We start from the raw sequence: 27,936 nt of genomic DNA on the forward strand, positions 1-27,936 counted from the left end.
GGCAAGGGAATTAAAAGCAAAAGTGAATTACTGGGACCTTATGAAGATAAAAAGCTTCTGCACAGCAAAGGAAACAACCAACAAAACTAAAAGGCAACCAACGGAATGGGAAAAGATATTCGCAAATGACATATCGGACAAAGGGCTAGTATCCAAAATCTATAAAGAGCTCACCAAACTCCACACCCAAAAAACAAATAACCCAGTGAAGAAATGGGCAGAAAACATGAATAGACACTTCTCTAAAGAAGACATCCGGATGGCCAACAGGCACATGAAAAGATGTTCAGCGTCGCTCCTTATCAGGGAAATACAAATCAAAACCACACTCAGGTATCACCTCACGCCAGTCAGAGTGGCCAAAATGAACAAATCAGGAGACTATAGATGCTGGAGAGGATGTGGAGAAACGGGAACCCTCTTGCACTGTTGGTGGGAATGCAAATTGGTGCAGCCGCTCTGGAAAGCAGTGTGGAGGTTCCTCAGAAAATTAAAAATAGACCTACCCTATGACCCAGCAATAGCACTGCTAGGAATTTATCCAAGGGATACAGGAGCACTGATGCATAGGGCCACTTGTACCCCAATGTTCATAGCAGCACTCTCAACAATAGCCAAATTATGGAAAGAGCCTAAATGTCCATCAACTGATGAATGGATAAAGAAATTGTGGTTTATATACACAATGGAATATTACATGGCAATGAGAAAAAATGAAATATGGCCTTTTGTAGCAACGTGGATGGAACTGGAGAGTGTGATGCTAAGTGAAATAAGCCATACAGAGAAAGACAGATACCATATGGTCTCACTCTTATGTGGATCCTGAGAAACTTAACAGGAACCCATGGGGGAGGGGAAGGAAAAAAAAAAAAAAAGAGGTTAGAATGGGAGAGAGCCAAAGCATAAGAGACTGTTAAAAACTGAGAACAAACTGAGGGTTGATGGGGGGTGGGAGGGAGGAGAGGGTGGGTGATGGGTATTGAGGAGGGCACCTTTTGGGATGAGCACTGGGTGTTGTATGGAAACCAATTTGTCAATAAATTTCAGAAAAAAAATAAAAAATAAAAAATAAAAAAAATAAAAAAAAAAAAAAAAAAAAGAAATAAACCTTTGCTGTCTTAAGCTACTGATATTTTAATGGTGTATGTCAATGTGGTAGGGATTACCCTACTTTGATTAATATATACATGATGTTTTTTTTAGTGGTAAATAATTTAGAACAAGGAGGTAGAGTGGCAATAATTTTGAGACACTAGTAAGGGTTAAATTGTGAGAGACCCTGTATGCTAATTTTAACAAATTCAGATTTTATCTTGTGTCTAGGCACATTACTGATACAAATAAATCAATGTATTGTTAGCACAGAACAAGTTTCCACAACCTAGAGACTGCTGACGTTTTGGGCCAGCTCATTCTTTGGGATGAAGACTGTCTTATACATGAAGAATGTTTGGCAGCTTTCCAGGCCGGTACCCACTGGATGACAGTTGTGCCCCTCCCCCCCCCCCCCCCCAGCTATGAAAACCAAAAATGTCTCCATGTATTGTCAATATCCCCCAGAGGGCAAAATCCTCTGAGTTGAAATTACTGGCATAGAAGAAAATTAGGGAAAAAGTGTACATAAGATAAGAAACCCAGAACGACTATCATAGCTGTGAAAGACCATTTACATTTTCTAAGTTGGAGTGTATATAATATTATCATAGTTTTATTAAAAAAATGTGTCAGATAATAGATAAAATGGGTTGAAAATGGGCAGGATTCATTGTGGAGATAGCTCCTTGTAAGGATAGGAATATTATTTGGTTGCTAAAGAATTCCAAAGTTCAGTTTGCTCCATAACTCCTATGGCTTTTATGCCACACCATGGAAAAGGCATTAAAGGTGGTTGTCCTAGGGTTTCAAAACATTCTAGAACTCTACATTAAATGAAATATTTTCCAGGACTATTATGCATGGTTATACCATAAAAAACTTAGACTTTGTTGGGTGAATGGTCAATTAGAGAACTGGATAATTGTCTAATTCAGTGCATAGGGCTAGCTGGAAATGTATTACATTCTAATTAACCCTTTGCAGATGTAGCTTGTAATTTCGAATGGGTTTATGAACTGTGAATCTTGATACTAATCTTACCTTGCATGTACTACTTTCATGGTTTAGGTCAAGATTTTACCCTAAATCGTAATCTTGTTACACATATAACAGTGCTAATAACATTGTTTCATGATTATTCTAAGTAGTAGATAAAATAACGTTATGATTGATAAAATTGAATGCAAAATTTGCATACAATGCAATATTTGCATTCAATGCAATATTTGCCAAATTGAATGCAAATAGAGTTGCTCATCTGTAAGACTCTTGGAATTTTCAAAGATAATCAGATTATATTTCTTTAAGACTTAAGTGAAACTAAATCTATCAGTTTTCTTATTTTGCATTCTATTTTTTTCAGAGTGGTTTTATATGATCAAAATATCTGCTTTCTAAAATTCCTTCTTGCCTCCAATCTGTCCGAGCTTTTTCAACCTCCTTTCTTCTTTTGTAAAGGTGGAAGGATGCTATGTTTTCAAGTCACTCATATATTTCTATCAGATTGTTCCGTACAGTATAGGGTGATCAGAAGGAGTCATTCTATAAGGACATATAAGCTAATTCTTTCATTTTTAGATATAGTGTCTAGGCTTCAGGACAAAAGAAAGTACTTTACTAGATTAAAAAAATATTTTAAGGGTGAAAACCCAGGTATGTGTATATATGTTAATCAAATATTCATTGAATTTATATATTCGAGCTTTGGACCTATGATAGGTGCTGAAGATACCAATGTAAACATTCAGACACACTTTTCCCTCACTGAAATTGAGATCCAATGGGTGAGATGGCCAAATAACAAGAATTTTCATCAAATTTATGAATTTTCATCAAATTGTGATAAATGTAATACTAGAAATCCAAAAAAAAAAAAAAAAGAAATATGGGAAGTCAAAGGATAGATGAGATGCCTACTTTAATCTGTGTTGGGTGTTACAGGCTTGGAGGAGGTCTCCCCCAACCCAAAGATTTTATGAAAGTAAAAGAAGAGTGAGAGTATGAAACTGAAAGTATTTCAAGTAAATACAGCAGTATAACAAAGCCCAGGCCAAATGCATGAATGATTCTCAGGCAAATTGAAAGGATATTCTGTGTCCAGACTGAGGAATATAAGCACAGGAGCAGCAGTAGATTAGAAGGGAGATCAGGGAGCAACTTGCAAGTCATACGAAAACATTTGGATGTCATCCCAAGAACATTAGGAGAAATCAGGGCATTGAGACAGTACACTGGAACAATGAGATCAATTAAGAGGATGGTTTGCGATGCATGGTGGAGAATGGATTGTACAGTGCCCGGAACAAGGTAGGCAACTTGGTTACTACACTGCTGTAATGTATTAAATAGCTGGCGCTCTTTTACGAGGCTAATGAAAAGAGAACTGTGAAATGCAGACAGAATTATGGAAGATTCATCTTGACTTGGTGGTCGATTAGATGTGCGGGATGAGGGAGTGGGAGGAATCAATGATGTGTCCAAGTTCACTGGCTGACTTGGGTGCATAGTGATGCTGTTGACATAGAGAACAGCAGAGAAGAAATAGGTATGGGAAGAGAATAATGAAGGTAAATGTTAGAATTTTATTGAAATGTCAAGCGGGATTATCACTTGGCAATGTAGGATTGGATCTTAAGGGAGAGAAATAGCCTGGAGATATAGATCAAAAAGTCATTAGTATATTGATAGATTGTAATATTAATATGTGAGATTACCTTCACCAAGTGTATGAAGTGATAAGGAAGGAGAGCTGCAGATAGAAGAAATTCTGAAATTTAAGGTGCAACTGAAGAAGAATGCTAAACAGAGACGGGAAAATAGAAGAAAACCCAACATGCTGCTACATTTTGGAGGCCAACATAAACCACCATATTTTGAAAAAGGAAAATAAAATTCTGAATTCATAGGCTGTCATACAATAAGATTAGTCATGAAATAAGTATAGTATTCCTCCAGCAGAAAGAAAGCGACTTCAGGCAACATCCTTAATGATTTCCTAGTTAGAAGTTATAGCCTCCCCTTAAATGATCAATTAAGAGGATGGTTTGCAATGCATGGTGGAGTCCACGATAAAAGCCCTTAGGAAATTTCTGGCATTATACCCTTAAACCATCTCGATCTCAACACATTTAATATCTTTGCTCCATGATGCAAAGGCATTGAATTAATAGGTTTTGAAACAGGGGAGGGGGGCAGTCTTGTCTTAGCATCTTTGTAATGGTTATATGTTTCTTGTTCTGGAAAATTCCTCACTTTCACAGCATCTAGGGACATTGTACCCTCAGCCTTTCTGATGGGAACACATTAAAGTGATCCTCGTCCCACATTCCTCCCTGTCTGGGTCTTCAGAGTAAAATAACAGTTGCTGAAGATCAAATGCACATCCTTTTAATGCTAATGGCCCAATAAATTGTAGATCGACAATTTAAATATAGAGAGGAAGCTGCATCCTCAGAAACTTTGTGAAATGGGGTGGGGGAAAGGTAGCAAAATGTAAATATAGACTGAAAAGCTCACTAATGATGTTTACTTTGTTACTTAGCTGCTTATTATATAGATTGGGTCATTCAAAAATAGAATTTCTGTTCAGCTTTAATAACAGTCTTTGTGTTCCTTATTTTATTGCAGGCATGGTACAAGAGTGGCAATTTCACAGTAAGCAGCTGGACTGATGCTATTCATTAGCAATTGGACAACATATCACAGGAAAAAGTAATGTTCCGTTTAAGAATGAATTTCAAAATCTTAAATCCCTAACTAGATGTCCGTTTTACCCGCACAGTATATGCTTAATGCCATTATTTTTCTCATTAATAAGATGTGAATGAAAGCATTGAAATACATTTGAAAAGTTCAGGATAAACTTTTAAAAAGACAGCTGTGTGAAATCCTGTATATTATGCATAACTGCTATAGGAGAGAACAATCCGTCTCGTTAGCTAGATTTCCTCCTCTGCCCAGCTGGGCCATTCCCGTGATCTAGGGAGCTGAGGTGATCATGGCCAATGATTATTCATTTGTATGAGCCGCCAGCATAACCTGCCAGTAATAGTTACCCACATTCAGCATCTGTGCATAGACACTGATAGGGGTAATTGTGATGGCAGCCAAAATGGCAAATCCCAGCATGTCCTGTGCTTGAACACAGCTATTCCAATGAAAGAACATTTTCAAATTGCCTGAACTGGCATAAATTCCCTAGTGAATTTGACCTATATAGTTATGGGCAGATTATGGTTCCAAAGTCTGGCTTGAAACCACTCCAGATCGACTGCCAATTAAATTAAGAAAAGTTGGAGCAAAAAAAATAAAATGAAATAATGTAAATCTGGGGCATATAAGCAGCAGACAAAATGTATGCCATTATAGCGTCTTCTGGAATCACACACACTGTCAGTTTACTTTGTTAGAAAAGTTTCTCATATACATATATATATGTATATTTATTATATGTATATATTTGTTGTAAATAAATGGTTAATAAATGAACTTAGAACTTTAGAATTGTACACATTAAATGTTATCTAATTATATGTTTTTTGTTTAATTTTTTTTCTGGTAGGCTGGATTACATTAAACTCTTCTCTATGAAATAATAACATTCATTTATTGCTTCTTTGAACAAACATTTATGGAACCATTACTCTACGCAAGGTTTAATCAATGTCAAAAATGGCTGACTACATCTCATGAATTGTATCCATCAGATGCCTGTGACTCATTTCATATGTTCCATATTTTATGTCAGTGGTTTTCATGAGGTAATTTCTTAATCAATGCCTGAATTGCTTGTTCAAAATATCCATTTCTAGGCTCTGTTAGACTAGGTTCTAATTCAGAAATTCTGAAAAACAGTCTGAGTACCTTCCTCTTTAACAGGTATTCTTAGATGACTGTGATATGGTTATTGGGAAGATCATCTTTTTGAGAAACATTCATCTCATTAACTATGCCACCTAGAAAAACAATATAGAAAGAGAAAAAGAAATAAAGATAGAAAATATAATGACATGACCTTGGGCATTTGCAGTTACATATATCACTTCTGTTACTTCCCTACTCTTCTCCTTATCACAGATACTAATTCAAATGTATTTAGTATTTGCATCCGGGAGGAAAAAGTTGGTTTTGGGGTGCCTGGGTGATTCAGTCAGTTAAGCATCTGACTTCAGCTCAGGTCATGATCTCGTGGTTCTTGAGTCCGAGCCCCACATCCAGCTCTGTGCTGATGGCTCAGAGACTGGAGACTGCTTTGGATTCTGTGTCTCCCTCTCTCTCTGCCCCTCCCCTCCTCGTACTCTGTCTGTCTGTCTGTCTCTCTCTGGCTCTCTCTCTCTCTCTCTCTCTTTCTCAAAAATAAATAAATGTCAATTTTTTTTAAAGTTGATTTTGAATGTGTTTCCATTTACATAATGACACGATGTTATAGATGGTGTTTGTTACTTCTTCACTCAACAATAAAAATAAACACATACCTTATTTAACTGTTCAAATTATTTCCATGTGTGCTTCCTAGTATATCTCATTTATTTATTTTAGCTGTATGGACTTCAATATTCTTCAGCACCAACAATGTTACAATGAGCACGGCCTCCTATAGAAACTTTGAGTTTGTTGGTGCAGGAAGGGAACTGTTAGTTCCAAGAGTATCATATGAGTTATCTGCTATATTTAGCTGTATCCTCATCAGAGAATATGACTGATGCAAAGTAAGTACAAATTCTTATCCATTATGCCATCAAAACCACATTGAGATACCACCTCACGCCAGTCAGAGTGGCTAAAATTAACAACTCAGGAAACAACAGATGGTGATGAGGATGTGGAGAAATGGGAACCCTCTTGCACTGTTGGCGGGAATGCAACCTGGTGCAGCCACTCTGGAAACCAGTGTAGAGGTTCCTCAAAAAATTGAAAATAGAATTACCCTATGACTCAGAAATAGTACCACTAGAAACTTATCCAAAGGATACAGAAGTGCTGATTATTGGGGGCACAGGTATCCCAATATTTATAGCAGCACTATCAACAATAGCCAAATTATGGAAAGAGCCCAAATGTCTATCACCTGATGAATGGGTAAAGAAGATGTGGTTTATACACACAAGGGACTACTACTTGGCAATGAGAAAGAATGAAATTCTGCCATTTGCAACAAAGTGGATGGAACTGGAGGGTATTATGCTAAGTGAAATAAGTCAGTCAGAGAAAGACAGATATCATATGTTTTCACTCATATGTGGAATTTGAGAAACTTAACAGAAGACCCCTGGAGAAGGGAAGGGGAAAAATAGTTTCAAACAGAGAGGGAGGCCTTAAGAAACTTAAATACAGAGAACAAACTGAAGGTTGATGGAGAGGCAGGGGAGAGGGGAAAATGGATGATGGGCACTGAGGAGGGCACTTGTTGGGATGAACACTGGGTGTTATATGTAAGCAAGGAATCATGGGAATCTACTCCCGAAGAGCACATTGTGTAAATTGTATGTTAGCTAACTAGACAATAAATTATATTAAAGAAAAAAAGTGGTATTTAAGATAATCATTAAAAGGTAAATACAAATTTGCATTGCTGCAAAAGAAAGAAAAAATTTTCAGGAAGAAAAAATCCTATGTACAAAGGTAGGGAAAAGTAAAAATTCGTGGCCAGGATCTCCAACAGGTAAAAGTGCATTTATCTGAAGGTCGCAGGTAGTTGAGATTTCAAGAGACACAGTTAGAAGCAGGTTGCATTTAAGCCGTAAAGAGCCTTATAGAAAATAGGAAACCTCATAACAATCTCCAGCAGGAGACTGTCACAATTTTATTTTTGTTGTTGGATATCATCCTGAGCAGAGGCTGGGGTAGGTGGAGAAAAAAAAAATACTTGTCAACAATTAAAATAAAAATAATAATTATATGTACATATGACAACAAGCACAGCTAACATCTATTGATCCTCTGCTATGTCTCAGAGCCTGTACTGAGCACATACAATGTATCATCTCAACTAAATCCAGACAGATAGTTATTATTATTCACATTTTACAGATGAAGAAACATATTCAGAGAGAGGAGGTGATTATACCCAGGCTGTCGTGGGGCTTGTGCATTTTACAATGTGAGGGTCCTTTAAATTAAAAAAATAATAATAATAATAATAATTATAAATACAAAATGAGGTGAAGATTAATTTCCATTTCAGATGATAAAATCAAGCAAAATAAATTATAGCTTTTGCAAAGTTAAAATATAGCCTAAATATCCCCAATTCAGAAAAAAATACTGTGTACGTTGAATTTCATACTCTCTACTATTATATACAAAATTATATGCTGCTACAATGCCCTTTTCTGTATTTGGAGGGTACATAATCAATTTGTACTTCAAATGACAATTTTAAAATATTTTCTTTATAGATAAGAAAAAGGTAATGCTTTTACCTCTGTGCATAATTGCTCAAAATATCTTTTGAAATTACTAATAGATTGGAAGAGCTGTTGAAGCTTGACAAATTTGCTTACTGTTAAATTACGAAATCTATATTAATTTAATTTCATTTCCTATAGGAGGTGCATGATTTGAAAGTGTCAAAATTCAAATGTTAGCATAATAAAATTCGGTCTTGGAGAAGTTCGGTGGCTCAGTTGGTTGAGCTTCTGACTTTGGCTCAGGTCATGATCTCACGCCCTGCCCCAGGCTTGCTGCTTTCAGCTAAAACCCCATTGACATCCTCTGTCCCCCTCTCTCTCTGCCTCTCTCTCTCTCTCTATGTCCGTCTGTCTCTCTCTCAAAATGAATAAACATCAAAAAAATAAAATAAAACTCCATCTTCGCACCTTTTTATCGTGGTGCTGGCTAAGTCAGTAGAGAGGCAGAGCAAGTATGAATATTCCTATAGTAGTAAGGTGCTACAGACTGAATATTTGTGTCCTCCCAAAATTCACACATTGAAACCAAGTGCCCGATGTGACGGTATTAGGAAGTGAGGCTTTTGGAAGTTGCTTAAGTTATGAAGGTGAAACCTTCATGAATTGGATTAGTGACTTTATAAAAGAGACCTCACAGAGCTCCCTAGCTTCTTCTACCATGTGGGGACACTGCAAAAGACCACTGTCTATGAACCAGAAAGCAGTTCCTCACCAGACACTGAATCTGTTAGTGTCATGACCTTGGACTTCCCTGCATCCATATTACTAGAAATAAATGTTTTCTGCTTATAAGCCACCCATTTTATGGCATTTTGGTGTAACAGTGTGGATAGACTGAGACACAAGGCTAGCACTAACATAATTATAAGTGAATTTGACTGTAAATCACATAACTCTGTATAATTAAGCCAACTAGATATATCTCCAAGTCAAAGCTGGATCCCCCAAATTTTCTGCCACTATAATGTAAAATGATACAAAAAGAAGTGAGACAAAAGTGACATCAGAGTGAAAAGAGGCAATGGCCCTCACCGGTTTAATTAAAATTCCTTATTTTGAAAAGTGTATATACACATACCAGGATGTAGAACACATTTCTATGACCAGGACTCTGGAAATGTCCATGCAATTCTGTGTCCTTGAAGCTCACACTTCACTCACTATATGGTAAGTCAATTTCCATTTGTAATGAATTCCTTTATTGTCTCTTCTGGTATTTTAGACTACCATTCTTTTTTTTTTTTTTTTCCAACATTTATTTATTTTTGGGACAGAGAGAGACAGAGCATGAACGGGGGAGGGGCAGAGAGAGAGGGAGACACAGAATCGGAAACAGGCTCCAGGCTCTGAGCCATCAGCCCAGAGCCTGACGCTGGGCTCGAACTCACAGACCACGAGATCGTGACCTGGCTGAAGTCGGACGCTTAACCGACTGCGCCACCCAGGCGCCCCTAGACTACCATTCTATTGACCCAATTAAATGTACATCTAGGGCTAGTGGAACCACATTCACTGTTTTTTTCTCTCTTCTTAGATAGCATATTCATTATATTGTTGCAGGATTTTTTTACCACAATACCCGGGATTCATTATCTTGCGTTTCCAAGATTCATTATCTTGTCGCTACCAAGAAGAGGTAGACACAAAATGAGCAGTGGGCAAAAGTAATTTATTAGAGTATAAGATTAGAGAGTAAGAATAGTAGGAAGGCTCTCTTTATAAAGAGGGGACATTCAAAAGCGGATGCCCAGGACTATAGGCAAGGGTCCTTGTTTTGTAAGGTTCTGGTCAATCCTTCCCCTTCCCTTCCCCCTAGATCCTTCTCAGGTTCTACCCTTATTGGCTGCATAGCTCTAGATGCTGGGTTGTCCATTCTTGATTGGCTCCTTTCCGTTGTATGAGGGCGTGGCCTATGGCCATACTTGGGTCTTTCGCCAAATTCCTGAGGGAAACCTGAGGGGGAGTAGGTGGGGTCTGTTACATCCCTAAAGGGAACCTTAAGCCTGAGGGGGTTTGCTGTGGTCAGACACTCACAGCATTGTTCCAAAAAATGTGTTTTTCCTCACTCAGGGACCTCATGTCCTAATCCTTCCCTCTCCGCCTACTGAATCTTATCTTTTCCTATTATAATATTAGTAATCATCTACTGATAATTCATTTGTTTTATTAATAAAAATTAAAGAGAGAAGAAAGCCGGCATAGCTCGCTCTGCTAAATCAGATGTTTAGGTTGCTACTTCTCTATCTGAGGAGAAAGGAAGCTGTACCTGAAATCTCTCTCCTTAAGATAGCTTCTTGTTATTCTATGACCATGACTTAAGACATAATTTTTTTTAAGTTTATTTATTTATTTCAAGAGAGTGCACACACAAGTGGGATAAGGAAGAAAGAGAGGGAGAGAAACGATTTCAAGCAGGCTCCAGACTGTCAATGCAGAGCCTGACGTGGGGTTTGATCCCACAACCATGAGATCATGACCTGAGCTGAAACCTAGAGTCAGATGCTTAACCAACTGAGCTACCCAGGCGCCCCAAGAAACACTCTTTCTTTGAGTTTCATTCTTCCGATTTTATGTTGCTATAATTTAAAAACATCCAGGTGACTCATTAAGGTTTAGGATTAATTCCTGATTTATTTCTTTTTTAAAAAAATGTTTATTGATTTATTTTGAGAGAGAGGGAGAGACAGATAGCAAGCAGGGGAGGGGCAGAGAGAGAGAGAGAGAGAGAGACTCACAGCAGGCTCCACACTTGTCAGTGCAAAGCCCAATGCGGGGCTCCATCTCAGGAACCTGGAAGATCATGACCTGAGCCGAGATCAAGAGTCAGACACTTAACCGACTAAGCCACCCAGGCACCCCAAATATGATTTATTTCTAAACAATACCTTACCTAAGCTAGATCCTCATTACTCAAATTACGGTCCACACTTAACACAGCATTCCCATCACCTGGGAACTTATTAGAAATTCAGAGTATCAGGTCCTACTCCAATCCACTGAATGAGATTTTGCATTTGAAAAGGTACCTTAGGAATTCTAGTACATATTAAAGTTTGAGAAGTGCTGGCTTTGATGCAGTTCATTACCTGAATTACTTTGGTTAACTCCATGGAAAGGTGGGTCCACTTGATTTTCTCTTTCACTTTCCACCCAAACCCTGTATGAAGGATGCACTATGACTTTGAGTGTGTGAGATATTATTCAGAAATGAATAAGCATGCAAATTTGGACCTTATTGCCTTGCTTTTATGTATTTAAGTTTCTATGATCTGTTGGGTCCTCCTAATCTTAACATAAAAGTACTTTATTTTCAATATGGAAAGTATGGAAAACACAGAAAGGTAGGAAATTAATATATAAATTATAAGGGCTCCTGGGTGGCTCAGTCGGCTAAGCATCTGACTTCAGCTCAGGTCATGATCTCTCACACTCCGTGAGTTTGAGCCCCACATCAGGCGCTGTGCTGACAGCTCATAGCATGGAGCCTGCTTCAGATTCTGTGTCTCCTCCTCCCTCTGACCCTCCCCTGCTCATGCTCTGTCTCTCTGTCTCAAAAATAAATTTAAAAAAAACATTAAAAATATATATATATATACATTATATAATAAAGTTATAAATAGCAATATGTACATTTATGACTATATTACATATAATTTGCATATTATATAAATATCATATAAATATATATATAAAATCTCACTACCCAAAGATATTTTAACATAGGTCTTCCATTATTGATGCTTCAGTTACGGGTATATCATAAATGTTTGATCGTCTTTAAACTTGACATTGTACCACAAATATTTTTTTCCACTCCATTATAAACTCTTTGTAAGAAGTTGTAGTGATTATATCATCCGTTTGGGATGTGCTATAAAATTTTTAACTATTTCCATATTGTTGAGGTTAAGATTATTTCTAATTTTTCTCAAAAATAACTGTGTCATGTAAATACATAATCGCTTCGTTTCTATGTTTCAGTCTATATCTTTAGAATAAATTCCTTCAGAACAAATTTCAGGGTGAAGAAGAAATGAACATTTTAAGTGTCCCGATAAAGATTTCCCAATTATTTTATTTCATTCATCTTCTGTCCTGTTCTGCGCATAAGCCATTTTAAATCTTTACCATTCACCTCAAGCTTTTATTCATAACTGCTGCTGTATTTATATACAGGAAATGACAGTACAACTAATTTTCCAGAAAAAGCATTTTCTCATCAAATATAAAATCTTGAGAATTCACACTCGCCATTACCTGTCTCCTCAACCAGTCCTATTTCTTTCCCTGTAATCTCAAAAGATCAGCCACCTCTGCTCCTGTTCAGGATGTGGACTCCTGATGCCATTATTTGATGTCACCTCTGGAGCCATGATCCATCCATCATGTGCTGTTTCTCTCTATTTTCAAAATCTTAAATAAATAAACCATTCCATCTTCTCAAATCGAGCATGCACCTGTAGTCAGCATCATGTCTTTTCTTTTTTTTTTTTCCATAGGAAAATAGTATAAAAACAAGGAAAAAAGCTGCTGTTTCTCATTCTGCTTAAAATCAAACTATTGCCTCCAGAACCACTGTGAGAGTAATCTCAGTGTGGATCCATGGGTCTTCTAATTGCCAAAGGCAGTGATTTTGCTTTCAATCTCCCACCTTGTTTGAGTCTCTTCTTTCTACTTATCATTGCAATTTGTTCCAACATTATGTACTTTCTATATAGTTGACCGATTCTTTCACTCTCCCTTCCCTGACCCCGAACCTGCCTTCAGTATAAGGTCCATTACTATGTTTGGCAAGTTTGCATTTCTCCTAAGCTAGAAGAACTTTGAAAATGAGGACTCCATAATTCCTGTTTCTCCACTGCTATCCTGAGTCCCTGCCACAGCACGGCTGCTGCCCAATTGTCGAACTGAATTGAGCTCATTGTCAGGGATCTGCAGGCATTTGGCTCTTTGATCACTTGAACTCATTTGGCTTTGGTATACTCAAAGTCCTGGTTTTTGCTTACACTACACAAAGCATTCCCTGTGTCATATCTGAATTAGTTTCTTATAGCTACAAGGTAGATGCAGGATCGTGAGCAACTAATAAGGAGGGATGTGGAGGGAAAAGAGAAAATGAATAGACATTATCATGATTTCAGTAGGTGCTAGCTAGATTATACTACAATGCAGGCTCCTGAAAAATTAGAGTGGCTTACAACAGTTTATTTCTAAATATCCGGTGTGAGTCAACTTCAGTTTTGTTTCATGTCATCTACACTCTCGGAGCCAGACTGAGAAAGCAGCCTCTGGCTGGAGCATTGTTCTCACGACAGAGGAATAAGAGGACTTGGCAAATGATGTGCTGGCTCTGAGGTTTCTGCTCACAAGAAACACATTACATAGGCCAAAGCAAGTCGACGTCCAAGCCTAATGCCAAGGAAGAGTGGCAAGTATTGTCAAAAAATAAAGCACCACGATGGTTAGTTCAGTACTTTGCCTCTAACAATATAAATTATTGAAATGGTTAAACAGTTCCGAGAGGAGGTGTTGAAAACTATACTGCAAATTCTAGGATCATGGTACACGAGTCAAGATTATCAGGCAATTAGCCTCAAAAACGGTGGAGTTTTATTGTCTGAAGATGGAAAGACTTACTGAGAATTATTTTCTACATGAGAAACACGTATACATCCATCTGAATGTTTAAAGACGTTTGAATGTGGTTTATAATTCTCATTTATTTTAGTAACTCCCTAGTCCCCGTTCATATCCACTTGATTACGTTGCAGCGAGAGTAACAGCAAATATTTACTGAACAAGAACAATGTTCTAGACCTTCTGCTAAGAGCTCTGCATTTCTTTTACCATGTTGTCTTCACAGCATCTTTTTATGGGAAGTATTAGTGCCATCTTTATTTGATAAATGAGCAAACTGAGTACATTGATGTAAAATGACTTGCCCGAGGCAGATTTTATATGGGGTGGCAAAGAAGTGTTCAAGTTCGGAACTACTGACTTCCGAAATCGCTGCTCTCCTTCCTGTGACATGGAACTTTTAGCACCTTTTTCTCATATAAATGAAATTTGCTTTGGTTTTGCCTGTGGGTGCTTTTGTTCAAAAGAAGAGCGGTAATTATAGCAGAGAGTGGAATTTGGTTACTTTTCCCAGCTTCACTGAAGTATAATTGACAAAAGAAATTGTAATATATTTAGCGTGTACAAAGAGACGTCTTGATGCATGAATCCATGGTGAAAAGATTCCTACCGTGAAGTTCATGAACACATCTGTCACCTCACAAATTTTCTTGGTGTGAGTGAGAACGCAAGTTCTAGTCTCTTAGCAAGTTTCAGTGATACAAAACAGATTCATTAACTACATGTTTCATGTCATGCATTAGATTCTCAGACTTTATTCATCTTATAAATAGAAATTTATATTCTATCAACACCTTCCTGTTTCTCCCACTTCCCAGCCCCTTGAAGCCATCATTCTACTGTTTCTATGAGCACAACCTTGTTTTTTGTTTGTTTGTTTGTTTTAAGATTCCACATATAGGTGTTACATCAGAAAGTATTAGTCTTTCTCTGTCTAGCTTTTATTTCACTTAGCATAATGCTGCCAAGGTCTATCCATGGTGTCACAAATGGCAAGATTTCCATCTTTTTTATGGTTGAATAATATTCCACTATACATGTATACCACATTTTCTGTATCCATTCATCCACTGAAGGACTCTTAATGCGATTTCTGTATCTTGGCAATTGTGGATATTGCTGCAATGAACATGAGAGTATAAATATCTTCTCAAGAGTGTGATTTAGGGGGCGCCTGGGTGGCTCAGTCGGTTGAGTGTCCGACTTTGGCTCAGGTCATGATCTCGCGGTCCGTGAGTTCGAGCCCCGCATCGGGCTCTGTGCTGACCACTCAGAGCCTGAAGCCTGTTTCAGATTCTGTGTCTCCCTCTCTCTCTGACCCTCCCCCGTTCATGCTCTGTCTCTCTCTGTCTCAAAAATAAATAAACGTTAAAAAAATAAATTAGTTAAAAAAAATATAGCGATTTAGTTTCTTTTGTATATACACCCAGAAATGGGGTTGCTGGACAATATATTGCTTTATTTTTAATTTTTTTGAAGAACTTTCATACTATTTCCATAGTGGTTGTAGCAGTCAGTGTACGTTCCCACTAAGAGTATACAAGGATTTCTTTTTCTCCACATTCTTACCAGCAATTCTTATCTCTCATGTTTTTCGTAATAGTCTAACAGGTATGATAAATGTCTCATTGTGGGTTTGACTTGCATTTCCCTAATGGTTGGTGATGTTGAGCATGTTTTCATGTACAGAACTTTCTTGACTTATGATGATAAACCCATCGTAGCTTGTAAGTACTGTAAGCCAAAAATAAATTTCATACACCTAACATATGGAGTATCATAGCATAGCATAGCTTTCCTTAACTGTGCTCAGAACACTTACATTAGTCTATAGGGGAGAAAAAAACATCTAACGCAAAGCCTATTTTATAATGAAGTATTGAATATCTCATGTAATTTACTGAGTATTGTAATGAAAGTGTAAAACACAATGGTTATAGGGGTACAAGATGGATGTAAGCGTATCAGTTGTTTAGCCCCATGATTGCATCGTTGACCAGGAGGTGTGGCTCATTGCCACTGTCCAGCATCAGGAAAGAGTACTTTACTGCACATCGCTAACCTAGGAAGAGATCAAAATCCAAAGTTTGAAGTATGGTTTCTACAGAATGTACATCATTTCCACACCCCCATAATCAAAAAATCATAAATCGAATCATTGCAAGTAAGGGCCTGTCTATACCTGTTGGCCATCTGTATGTCTTCTCTGTCTTATGTCCATTCTCTAATTAGGTTTTGATTAATTAATTGATTGATTGAATTAGTTTAGTTACTGAGTTTTATGAACTCCTTGTGTATGTTGGATAGTAACCTCTTATTGGAATGTCATTTACAAATGCTCAGTGTGGAGCCATATGCGGGGCTCAATCTCATAGGACCCTGTGATCATGACCTGAGCTGAAATCAAGAGACGTATTCTTAACTGACTGAACCACCCAAGTGCCCTTCTTTAATCCATTTTGAATTGATTTTTGTGTATGGTATAAGATAGGGATCTAGGTTCATTCTTTGCATGTGGATATCGAGGTTTCCCGATACTGATTATTGAAAAGGGATTGGCTTTTTAAAATTAAACATTATTTACCATTGGGTTCTTTAAGAAAATAATATTCCCACTTTGATTCCTGGGAGAAAGAGATACACACTGGGAATTGAGCTATTTCATTACATTTCCAAATAGCTATCTCTTTCTTCAAAGTTAACAGCATCATGGCATTATTTTAAAGAGCAATATGGGTAATTTCTCATTGTGACGGCATGATCCTTTCCCTCATTAGTGGGTTATTGTTTGATGCCTGGGCAAAATACAGGCAGAGTTGATAGTTTTATGAAAATACCTTGTTTTAACGTCATTCCATTCTGTAATAATGAAATTAAGTGATTTATATTATGCATATATATTTATAATTTCAACAGAAGCTTTCTCCTAAGAAATGGTATAATTTTCATAGTTTTGTTAGAATGAATTCCATATACTTAAGCATACATACAATTCATTAAAATGTATACATTATTTAAATTGGTATTTTCCTCTAAAATACTGTCCTATTTATGAATTAATTATTTAACCTTTTATAATTTCTCATTTGATTTGATTTCTCCAATTATCTCTGAGATAGTTCTTCAATTTGCTAAAAGAGTTAAGAAATTCTTTTAACTTTATGACTTTTAAATATTTAATGAGAGCTTTAAAATTTAATAGTCTCTGTATTAAGAAGGATGTTTTTACCTTTGAAAAATAGTTTACAAATTGGTCTTCTTTCTTTTATAGCAGGTTTTACATTTGAATCATTAATGTACCCATTTGAGGATAATTTATTCTGGAAGGCTTTTAGATGTTAATATCAGATCTGTTTAACTATAAATATTTTGGATGAGTGGAGATATATGTAATTATCTCTCTCTAGTAGTACAAATATGCTTTGCAAGTGCTACAAAAAAGCAGTCTAACTTAATGCTAAGACACATGGATTGAAAATTACCATATACAAACTGTCTGACCTTGGACAGTATTTTAACTCTCTAAGCTTTAGCTGCATCGATTATAAAATAAAGATGACAATAACCATGTGGCTACACAATGAGTCTATGAGACAAGTCTACAAAACACCTGGCTATATGTGCACATAGATTGTTCCCAACATAGATCAGTATATATATATATATATATATATATATACACACACACGCACACACATATACATATATATGCATATATATGCATATATATATATATTTCCTATTTTACATATTAAAGGAAACAAATTTAAAGGACGTGCAATTAGTTAACACCAACAGAAGAATGTAAACACAAATAGATTCTATCAGCAAGGTTTCTTTGAGGGGCTGGGACATTGATTCATGACTGGGGCATTCACGAGAATACGTAGTAGTGTAAACTTCCCCGCAGTTGGAGCCAAGGACTGAAGATTATTAATGACACTGAAGGCTAAGCACCTTCCCGTTTTCTCTGTCTCCCAGCACTGCTTGCTTCTGTGTGAATTTTACTCTTCAGCGGGCTTGTTCCACCTGGTGCTAAAATGGCACCAACACTTCCAGAGATGTATAGTTCTTTTATTTGTATAATTTTTAAATGTTCATTTATTTTTGATAGAGCAAGAGCAGGTAGGGCCTGAGAGAGAGGGAGACAGAGAATCTGAAGTAGGCTCCACGCTGTTAACACAAGGCTTGACGTGGGGCTCGAACTCACAAACTGTGACACCATGACCTGAGCCGAAACCAAGAGTTGGATGCTTAACCGAGTGAGCCACCCAAGTGCCCTGTAGAGATATAGGGTTCTCATTGTTTACTAGGTTGGTGGTTTTCTTCTCTCTTCTGGAATATGTATGTGTGTGTATGTGTGCATGTATGTGTGTGCATATATGTGTGTGCATGTATGTATAAATATAACTAGTATATACACATATACACACAGGCTCAGGCTTGTGTGTAAGTGTGTGCACGTGGGTACATGCATGTTTGTGTGTTATAAATCACCTGGCCTTGTTTGCATCTTTTGTTTAAATTGTGGATAAATAACTGAGAGTGATAAAGTGGTTTGTGCGCCACAGTGGCCAGCCCTGTATCACAGAGCCATCCCTGTATCCGGGAACAAGCAGCCAATATGACTGACTCTACTGTCGATACCATATGTGTAGGGATGGGGAAAAATAAGAATGGCATACATTCCCTAAAATATTCTATTTGCAATAGTATTTGTAAATCCATAAACATACCTCTTAAAAATTGTTAGGGCATTTTGCTTAGTGTGACTATTATTTCCTAACTTCAATATATTCCTTTTGACATTTAAGGCCCTAAGTGACACCTGAAGTCTACAGTAAAAAGGCAAATTTTTATTCCTACATCAAACTCTTAGAAAAAGGTATTTGTAAAATGCCAAAATCAAATGCCAACCTCTGTAGAAAATATGTAATTTGCAAATGACCCACTTTCTTAAACTGTATGCAAAGGGTGAAATTAAGAGGTGTTTATTCATAATATGACCTGAAGTCACCAATTTTATAACTTCATTTCTTGTTGCTTCATACGAAGTTGGAGAAGGACAAGGTAAAGAGGAGAATAGCTAATTTGACATGAATGCAGAATCAGAATTTATCACTAGGTACCTGCTGTGTCTTAGGTTTCTGTTAAGGTCATTTCTTTAGGATTTGTGAAAGGCAAGCCACAACATCTCTTGAATGTGGTGTAATTCTTGACAGAAAAAAAAGTGAATTTGTCCCCCTGAAAGTGAGGATAAAATCAAGATGAAAACAAAACCAAAGAAAGGCTGGTGTGATCTGCAATGCTGAAAGACTCAAGGTCTTTAAGGTTGCAGAAGTTAACTTTCTCATGTCTTCTAGTTTTCATCACAGATTTTCACCATTTTTATCCATAAGGGCTTGAGTTTATGAGTGGGTGGTGAGATGTATTTGGGGGAAACTTGAAATTGGGTTGTAAGGTAAAGCCATTTTGAGGAGATTTGAACTAATGGAAAGAGATCACCTGCTGGGCAAACAGCTTTCTGGGGTGTTTTAGGGAAAGGGAAAGTTTACAAGGAAGGAACACCTCAACATGTTTAAGAACCATAAGGAAGGCAACATAGCTAGACTTAGTTGATGAAGGAGAAAAGGGCATAAGATAAGGTCACTTAAGTAATAAACTGGCAGATCGTGTAGAATCTTAATAGTCCAAGAGAAGAATTTTGGATTTTTTACCATGGGACGTGAGAAAACAGAAGACATTAGGAAGTGAAGAATCGTACACTTATTTACATTTCTTAAAGTTTCCTATCCCTGATATATAGAAAGCTGATTGGGAAGGGACACCTAGGGGTAAGGAGGTGAGGGTGAATTGAATGAATAGTGAGGATGGAGAAAATACAAAGAGCTATACTTTTGAAAATACAGTCATCCTGAGATGTCTGGGTGGCTCAGCCCATCAAGAGTAAGACTCTTGATTTTGGCTCAGGTCCATGATTTCACGGTTGGTGAGTTTGAGCCCTGCAAAGGGTTATGTCAGTGCAGAGCCTGCCTGGGATTCTCTCTCTCCTCTTTCTGTTCCTAACCCACCTCTGTATGCTCTCTCTCTCTCTCTCTCTCTCTCTCAAAATAAAGAAATAAATAAACTTCAAAAAAGAGTATAGTTGTCCTGGTCCTGCTGTTGGAGGAGTTGTGAGGAATGGGGGGAGTATAAGGAATGAGGCAATCAACGTGGTATTTTTGTGTGTCTGCTATTGAGCACCATATACTGGGAAAGAGATAGGTTGGAGGGCAGGAAAATGATTGTGGGTAGGTTTGAGAGGCCTAGCATAGCTAAAGTGGAAATATCAAGAATTTGAGGAGACTTTTAGGATGAAACCTATCTGTACATTTATTTAAATGGTATTGAGCCCATGACAATGGATTGTACTATGTCAGAACAGAGGCAAGTAACGCAGAGAAATTGGTCCATGACCAAGCTTTCCAGTATTCAGAGCTTGGGCAAAGAAGAGAAAGCTAAGAAAGTGGACTGAGAAGGAGAACGATTTTAGGGAATTAAAAAAAAAAAAAGTGTTGTCTTAGGAAAGCCAACACAGTAAACTTCCAAGATGATGAGAAAAATAAAACTATTAGATTATACAAAAGTCATTAGTCCCCTTGAGAAGTGCATTCAGGGAGAAGAAGAATGTGGAGAAAAAGTTTAGAGACAATTATTTTGAGAGTATTTTCTCTGAAGTAGACAGGAAAATTGGATGGTAGCCATGGGGACCACAAAAGCATTTTGTTGGAGGAGAGAGCATGTTGTATGTTAATAGGAGAGATTCAAAAGGAAAGAGAGATGATGATGTAGAAAGAGGGCTGTATAAGGAATGGAGCCAACAAGAGATAAGACAACGTGGAATTTCAAACAAAACATGATATGTTGAAATATTGTAGGATGTGTATACATCCCTGAATTCATTGCTTTGCTGTGAAGAGTGTAAAAATTTTTAAGTCACCTCAGCATGATGCAAAGTAACCAGTTTATAATGATTTTTCCTACTACAGAAAAGTCTTCTCCTAGGAAACTTGAGAGATGTTTGAGTTTCTGGTTGTTCTTTTTTTTTTTTTTTTTAATATATAGCTCTTAATTGTAACAGTTACATTTAAATTTACAGAAACAATAATATATAATATGATAACTTTACAGATGTAAGCCTTATAAACAAAAGAAAAAAGTAAAAAGATAGTTTTCTACTTTTGTGAACAAAAAAATAAGAAAGTTAAATGGTCCATTTGATTTATTTTACTTAACGTGCAATGCAAATTTGTCAAACATTATCTACAATACATTAGCAATCTGTTCCCTGTATTATTTTTCTGTTTAAGCAGCTTAGAATTAATAGCACCTTAACTTTACAAATTTAACACATTACAATATGCCTTAAAATACCCATATTTTCGTCCTTACCACCAATACTTTAGATTGGTTTAAATTTCAATATGATATTCAGTATTGCAATTCATCAGCACTTTCTAATTTCAGCTGCTATTATTGTTGTAAATTAATACATGGAAATGATTTTTAATTTAAAAAAGTAGAAATGGGTATACAATGAAAAGTACATATGTTTTGCCTTTGCAGAAACTTCTAGGGATAAACTTCATCAATCACTTCACATATATTCTTCCAGGAATTTTCTATAAATACATGGCAATATTTCTTTTGTGGTGCTATAGAAGTGCCCAGCACTGCAATTCTCTGCCTGACCTCCTACATATATCAGAGTTCTTTCCCTATCTTTACCGACCATGCTCAGCTTAGATAACTAGACACAGTTCTTCACGGTTTTGGGAGGAGGGAACGCCAAAATGTAGTTAGATATCAGGACAAAAAATTCTCACCACCTAAGAGTTAGAAATCCACTGGTTACAGGTGCACAGTTGTCCCCCTCTTATCCATAGGGGAATACACTCTAAGACCCCCTGCATATGCCTGAAACTGCAGATAGTACTAAACCCTATACATATACACCAATGATAAAGTTTAATGTATAAATTAGGCGCAACAAGAGATTAATGACAGTAATAAACTAGGACAATTATGATGATAAACTGTAATGAAAGTTTTGTGAATGTGTCTCTCTGTTTCAAAATATCTTATAGTACTGTGCTGTCTTTTTCTCTTCTTGAGATAATGGAAGATGATAAAATGCTCATGTGAAGAGATGAGATGAGGTAAATGGCGATGTGATGTAACATTAGGCTACTATTGACCTTCTGATGATATGTGAGAAGAAGGATCATCGGCTTTGGAATCTTCGTTGACCAAGAGTAACAGAAACTACTGAAAACAAAACCACAGATAATAGGGTACTATTGTATTAAATTTTCTTGACCCCTACACTAAATGAAAAAAAAAATCCACAACGTTGTGAGGCTTAGAAAGGAGGACTTTGAACAGAATATGACTGGGAAATCACCATCCATCACCAGCCATCACCAGCTGTGCCTTCACTTGCCTATCAATCAGCCTATAGAGTTGGTACCCAAAGACATTACATGACCTTTCACCTAATGAAAATGATTATCAGCTCATCTAACAGTATGGTCTGGATGACTAGAAACAGAGTAGGTGAGTGATACAGAAGAGAACAAGAACACCAATTGGCCTGGCTCCTTGGTGTCTCCCTCCAGCTTGATTTCCTATCTTTCTGTATAGGAGTCTGTATAATGAATTTGTGATTATGCAAACATCTCTCGTACTTCTAGTGCTTACTGCTGTCTCAGTCTGGTTTCTTGCCTTAGATAATCCACACATTTCACTCCTTTATCCATTTGGATTTCTCACTAAATTTAGCTCCTTTGAAATCAGTGTTGATCATCTCCAATCCAAATAAAGTATCACTGTGTTCCAGTCTCTATCTTAGTTTTCTTCATATTACTTATCACTGAGTGTCATACATTCACTCATTTATTTCCTGTATCTTTCCACTAGTATATAACTGAATAAAAGAAGATACCTCAGTTTATTTTGTTCACTATTGTGCCCCTTGTGTCTAGAGTATAGCATATGGTCGCACTAATTAGATCACTGAATAGATACAATTATTCATATGTTAATAAAATGATAATAGTTGCTCAACAATTTGATCCAGTGTCAATTTTAAAATTTCCTTTTCTACATCACCCTTTAGGAGCAGTTTGATTGTGGACCACTTTCTAAAAGCATTCACAAAGGTAAACTGAAAAGGGATTAAAGACCTAAATATGAGACCTGAAACAATAAAAATCCTAAAAGAGAACACAGGCAGTAAATTCTCTGACATTGGTTATAGCACCATTTTTCTAGATATGTCTCTTAAGGCAAAGAGAACAAAAGCAAAAATAAACTATTAGGACTACATCAAAATAAAAAGCTTTTGCAGAGCAAAGGAAACAATCAGCCAAACAAAAAAATATATACACAGAATGGAGATGATATTAGCAAATGATACATCCTATAGAGAATTAATATCTAAAATATATAAAGAACTTCTACAACTCAATGCCAAAAAGCCAAACAATCTGATTATAAAATGAGCAAAGGACACGAATAGACATTTTTCCAGATGGCCAACAGACATATGACAATATGTTCAACATAACTAATCAACAGGGAAGGACAAATGAAAACCACAATGAGCTACCACCTTATACCAGTTAAGATGGTTAAAATCAAAATGACAAGAAATAATAAGCATTAGCAAGGATGTGGAGCAAAAGGAACCTTTGTACACTGTTGGTGGGGATATAAATTGGCACAGCCACTGCAAAAAAGTATGGAGATTCTTCAAAAAATTAAAATTAGAAATACCATATGATCCAATAATTCCAGTATTGTATACTTACCCAAATAGAACAAAAACACTAACCCAAAAAGATATATGTACCCCTATGTGTATTGTGCTATTATTTATAATAGTCAAGATATGAATAAAACCTAAGTTTCCATTAATAGGTGAGTAGCTAAGGAATACATACATCTGTCTATGTATCCATCTATATAAAGAATATATATATATAAATTTATTTATTATATATAACTTTTATATATTTTATAATTATATATATATAAATTATATATATAAATTTTATATATTTTACACATTTACACATTATATTTTATACATTTTATGTATATACATAAATTTATTTATATATAAAAATATATACATATGTACTTGTATATATGTACATATATAAATAAATATAAATATATATAAAATGCAACCAATAAATGCAATAGTATGCACCCCTCTAAAAGGATGAGATCGTGCCATTTCAGACAACATAGATGGACCTGGAAGGTATTATTCTAAGTGAAATAAGTCAGACTGAGAAAGACAAATGCCATATGACCTCATTCAGAAGTGGAATCTTAAAAAAAAATGAACAAAAAGCAGAATCAAACTTATAAATACAAAGAACAAACTGATGGTTGCCGGGGGCGGAGGGGATGGGGTGTTGGGCAAAATGGGCAAAGGGAAGTGGGCGATGTAGGTTTCCAGTTATGGAATGAATAACCCAGAGGAACAACATAAAGACTACAGTCTATGATATTGTAATAGTGATGTAGTGGTACAGATGGTGGTGAACATAGCATCATATATAAATTTGTCAAATCACTAAGTTAAACACCTCAAATTAAAAGAAATGTACTAGGGGCACCTGGGTGGTTCAGTCAGTTGAGTGACCGACTTCATCTTAGGTCATGATCTCACAGTCTGTGAGTCTGAGCCCCGCATCGGGCTCTGTGCGGACAACTCAGGGCCCAGAGCCTGCTTCGGATTCTGTGTCTCCCTCTCTCTCTGACCCTAACCCACTCGCATTCTGTCTCTGTCTCCCTCAAAAATAAATGAACATTAAAAAAAATTTAAAGAAAATTACTCCTCCCCCAATTTGTTTTAAAAATTAAAATAAATTTATAAGTAAAAAAACAAACACACACACACACACACACACACACACACTTTGATTGGATTGCACCACTATCCATATTTCTCCCAGAGAATTCTCTGTTTTATGTTGATTTGCGCTTCTCCAATTTACCTTTTGCTGTTACTCAAGCTAAAAAACATTTCCTAAGCCTCTTGTGGGATATTTATCTCCCACATAAGTCTTCCCCTTTCGTGCCAATTGTGCTATTTGCTCCAATATTTTATTTCGCATCAGAATTAATAAAATCTTCCAATTTTTTTCCTGATTTGATAACACATTTATAAAACATTATTCTCTTCACCAAATGTGTCTCAAAGTGTGTTTTAAGTGTGTTCCATTTGTAACTTAAAAAAAAAAAATAATGCCTACCCCAATCCAGACCTAGAAGTTAACTTTGGATACAGTTTAGTAAATACATATACTGGTCCATTGATGGAAGTAAAGGAAATCTTTAAAGTAAAAATTCCTACTTGATTTTAATGTAACCAATTTTTTTTTAAGGTAACCAGTCTTGTACTTCGGTAATGCATTTTAATGGGCTCATTTCTTATCCACTGGTAAGCTTCTAAGCATGATCTTGAATCTAGAGAGGGCAATTGACATAGCTTCGCATAAACATGTAAAGCACCATCTCCATCACAATCGAGATATATATTTATTTTATATCCATCTATAAAAAAAGAAAAAGAAGTGCTTCTTTATATATCTTTTGGTCTAATGTAAGTTGTTCTTGTTTTTACATCTCATTGTTGATTTCATTTGTGATTGGGAGACAAATCAGATGAGTGTTTTCAAGTTTCTTTTCATTCTCAGAAGCAATGGGTTTGCAGCTGATATTGCAACATCGCCCATGAGATTGTATCTGTGAGTGGTGGACATTACTTAAGTGTCTTTTGGTTTCACGTAACTGAAAATCCAAATTCAAAGGCAAAGTGAAGTTTATTGCTTCACATTGATGAGAAGTCCAGAGAAGAATGCCTTTAGATATTGCAAAATAAATATTCAAAGACTAGTTGTAGGCTCTAGTTTCTCCTATTCTCATCTTCCTGCAGATTGGCTCTTATTTCATTTTTCACAATGGCTATAGTAACCTCATAACTTATTCCCGCAGCTAAGCAGTGGGTTGGTTTGTTTCTCCCCCTGCTACACCCCCCTCCCATCTTCCTTTTCTTAGAGCATTTACTTTAGAAAACTTGCAATTATAAATTCTTTCTTTGCTCCTTTGAGCTGTAAACTCCCAGGATAGCGCCAGTTTTCCAACTCAAGGATGTCTTTCTCAAAAACCGGGGACCCCCCCATGGGGCGCCTGGGTGGCTCAGTTGGTTGAGCGTTCGACTTCGGCTCAGGTCATGATCTCATGGTTCGTGAGTTCGAGCCTTACATCAGACTCTGCATTGACAGCTAGGAGCCTGGAGCCTGCTTCCTATTCTGTGTCTCTTCTCTCTGCCTCTCCTCCACTCATGCTTTCTCTCTTTCTCTCTCTCTCTCTCAAAAATAAATAAACATTAAAAAATTTTAGAAAATAACCTGGGAGCCACCGTTTGAAATGCAATCATCAGGAAAGACTGTATCCCTATGTCCCACCCTCTGTGGGATAGTAAGAGTTCACCTACCATAAGCACCAATTAGCCAACACAGATGGCCTTGATCACATGACCTATCCTCTCACACTTCCCAGGGTTCTCCAGTACTTTACCCATGAGCTCACCCAGCACTTAAAACCTTCCCCACCTTCTGTTTCAAAGGAGTTGAGTTCACCCTCTCTCCCCTATTGCAATAGCTTTCCCCTTATTGCAATAGCTGCAAGCACAGTTTTTCCTACATTTTTAACACATCCAGTGCAATTTTCCCTTGACAAGAAAGTAGATTGTATGTATGCTAAAGACAAAAAGAAAAACGACAAAGAGATCTCCTGCAGATTTTACTTAAAATGTTCTTAATATTCCAAGTGGGTTCAAGGAAAGAAACAAAAGCCTGAGCATCATGCTTAGGAAAAAAAGTGTTGGGACAGTGCCGGCTGTAAGGTGGTGGCAGGAGAGGAAGAGGTAGGTATAAGTCCGAGGGACTGAAATGAGCAGGAAGTCCAATGGATTCTGATTTCACTATTAAAGTGGGAGAAGATCCAGTTTGGCAGCCAAACTTCTCTTCTTTTGTCATCCGCGTGAGAATGTCATCCGCATGAGAGAAGAGGTGAGGTAGGACGTTGATGTGGTTCAGGACCTGCTGCTCTAGAAGACAACGCTTCGGCATAATGAACCCCGGAAGCTGAAGGAGTTTGAGAGAACAGCCGAAGCAGAAAGATCACTCTGACCTCCTCCCCTTCCTCACCCTTCTTCCCTAAACGGATCGTAAAGTCCTCATGTGGGAGGGGCCGTCCCTACACCCAGAGGAAAGGAGCATTCTTATCTCAGAAGCCCAAGAGACGCCAAGAAGAATCCCAACAAAGGCGATTTGTTAAATGCCCCCCGGTTGACCATGATTACTTCATACTCCCTAACCTATCATATTCCTTCATGTCTGGCCACTCTTCATCAAACCCAGCCTGCAAATACTCAGGTCTATTCCTCCAGGTCTTTGTTCCTTATGAGAGTTCCTGTATTACGTGAAACTCATATGAAATAAATGTGTATGTTTTTCTCCCGTTAATTTGTCTTTATCAGTTCACTTTCCAAACTCAGCCAGGGACTCTAAGAAGGTCAACGATGTTCTTTTCCTCCCTTACATGTTATGTCCCCCTTCTCTGCACCTATCCTTTCAAGCTATCACTTCTCTGAAATGGTAGCAAAATGAGGGTGTGAAATGGAAGATGATAAATGTGCCCCCAAGGTTTATATGTAAAATTCTTGTCAGGA

Source organism: Prionailurus bengalensis, chromosome B1, assembly GCF_016509475.1.
Source record: "Prionailurus bengalensis isolate Pbe53 chromosome B1, Fcat_Pben_1.1_paternal_pri, whole genome shotgun sequence".
Classification (NCBI taxonomy): Eukaryota; Metazoa; Chordata; class Mammalia; order Carnivora; family Felidae; genus Prionailurus; species Prionailurus bengalensis.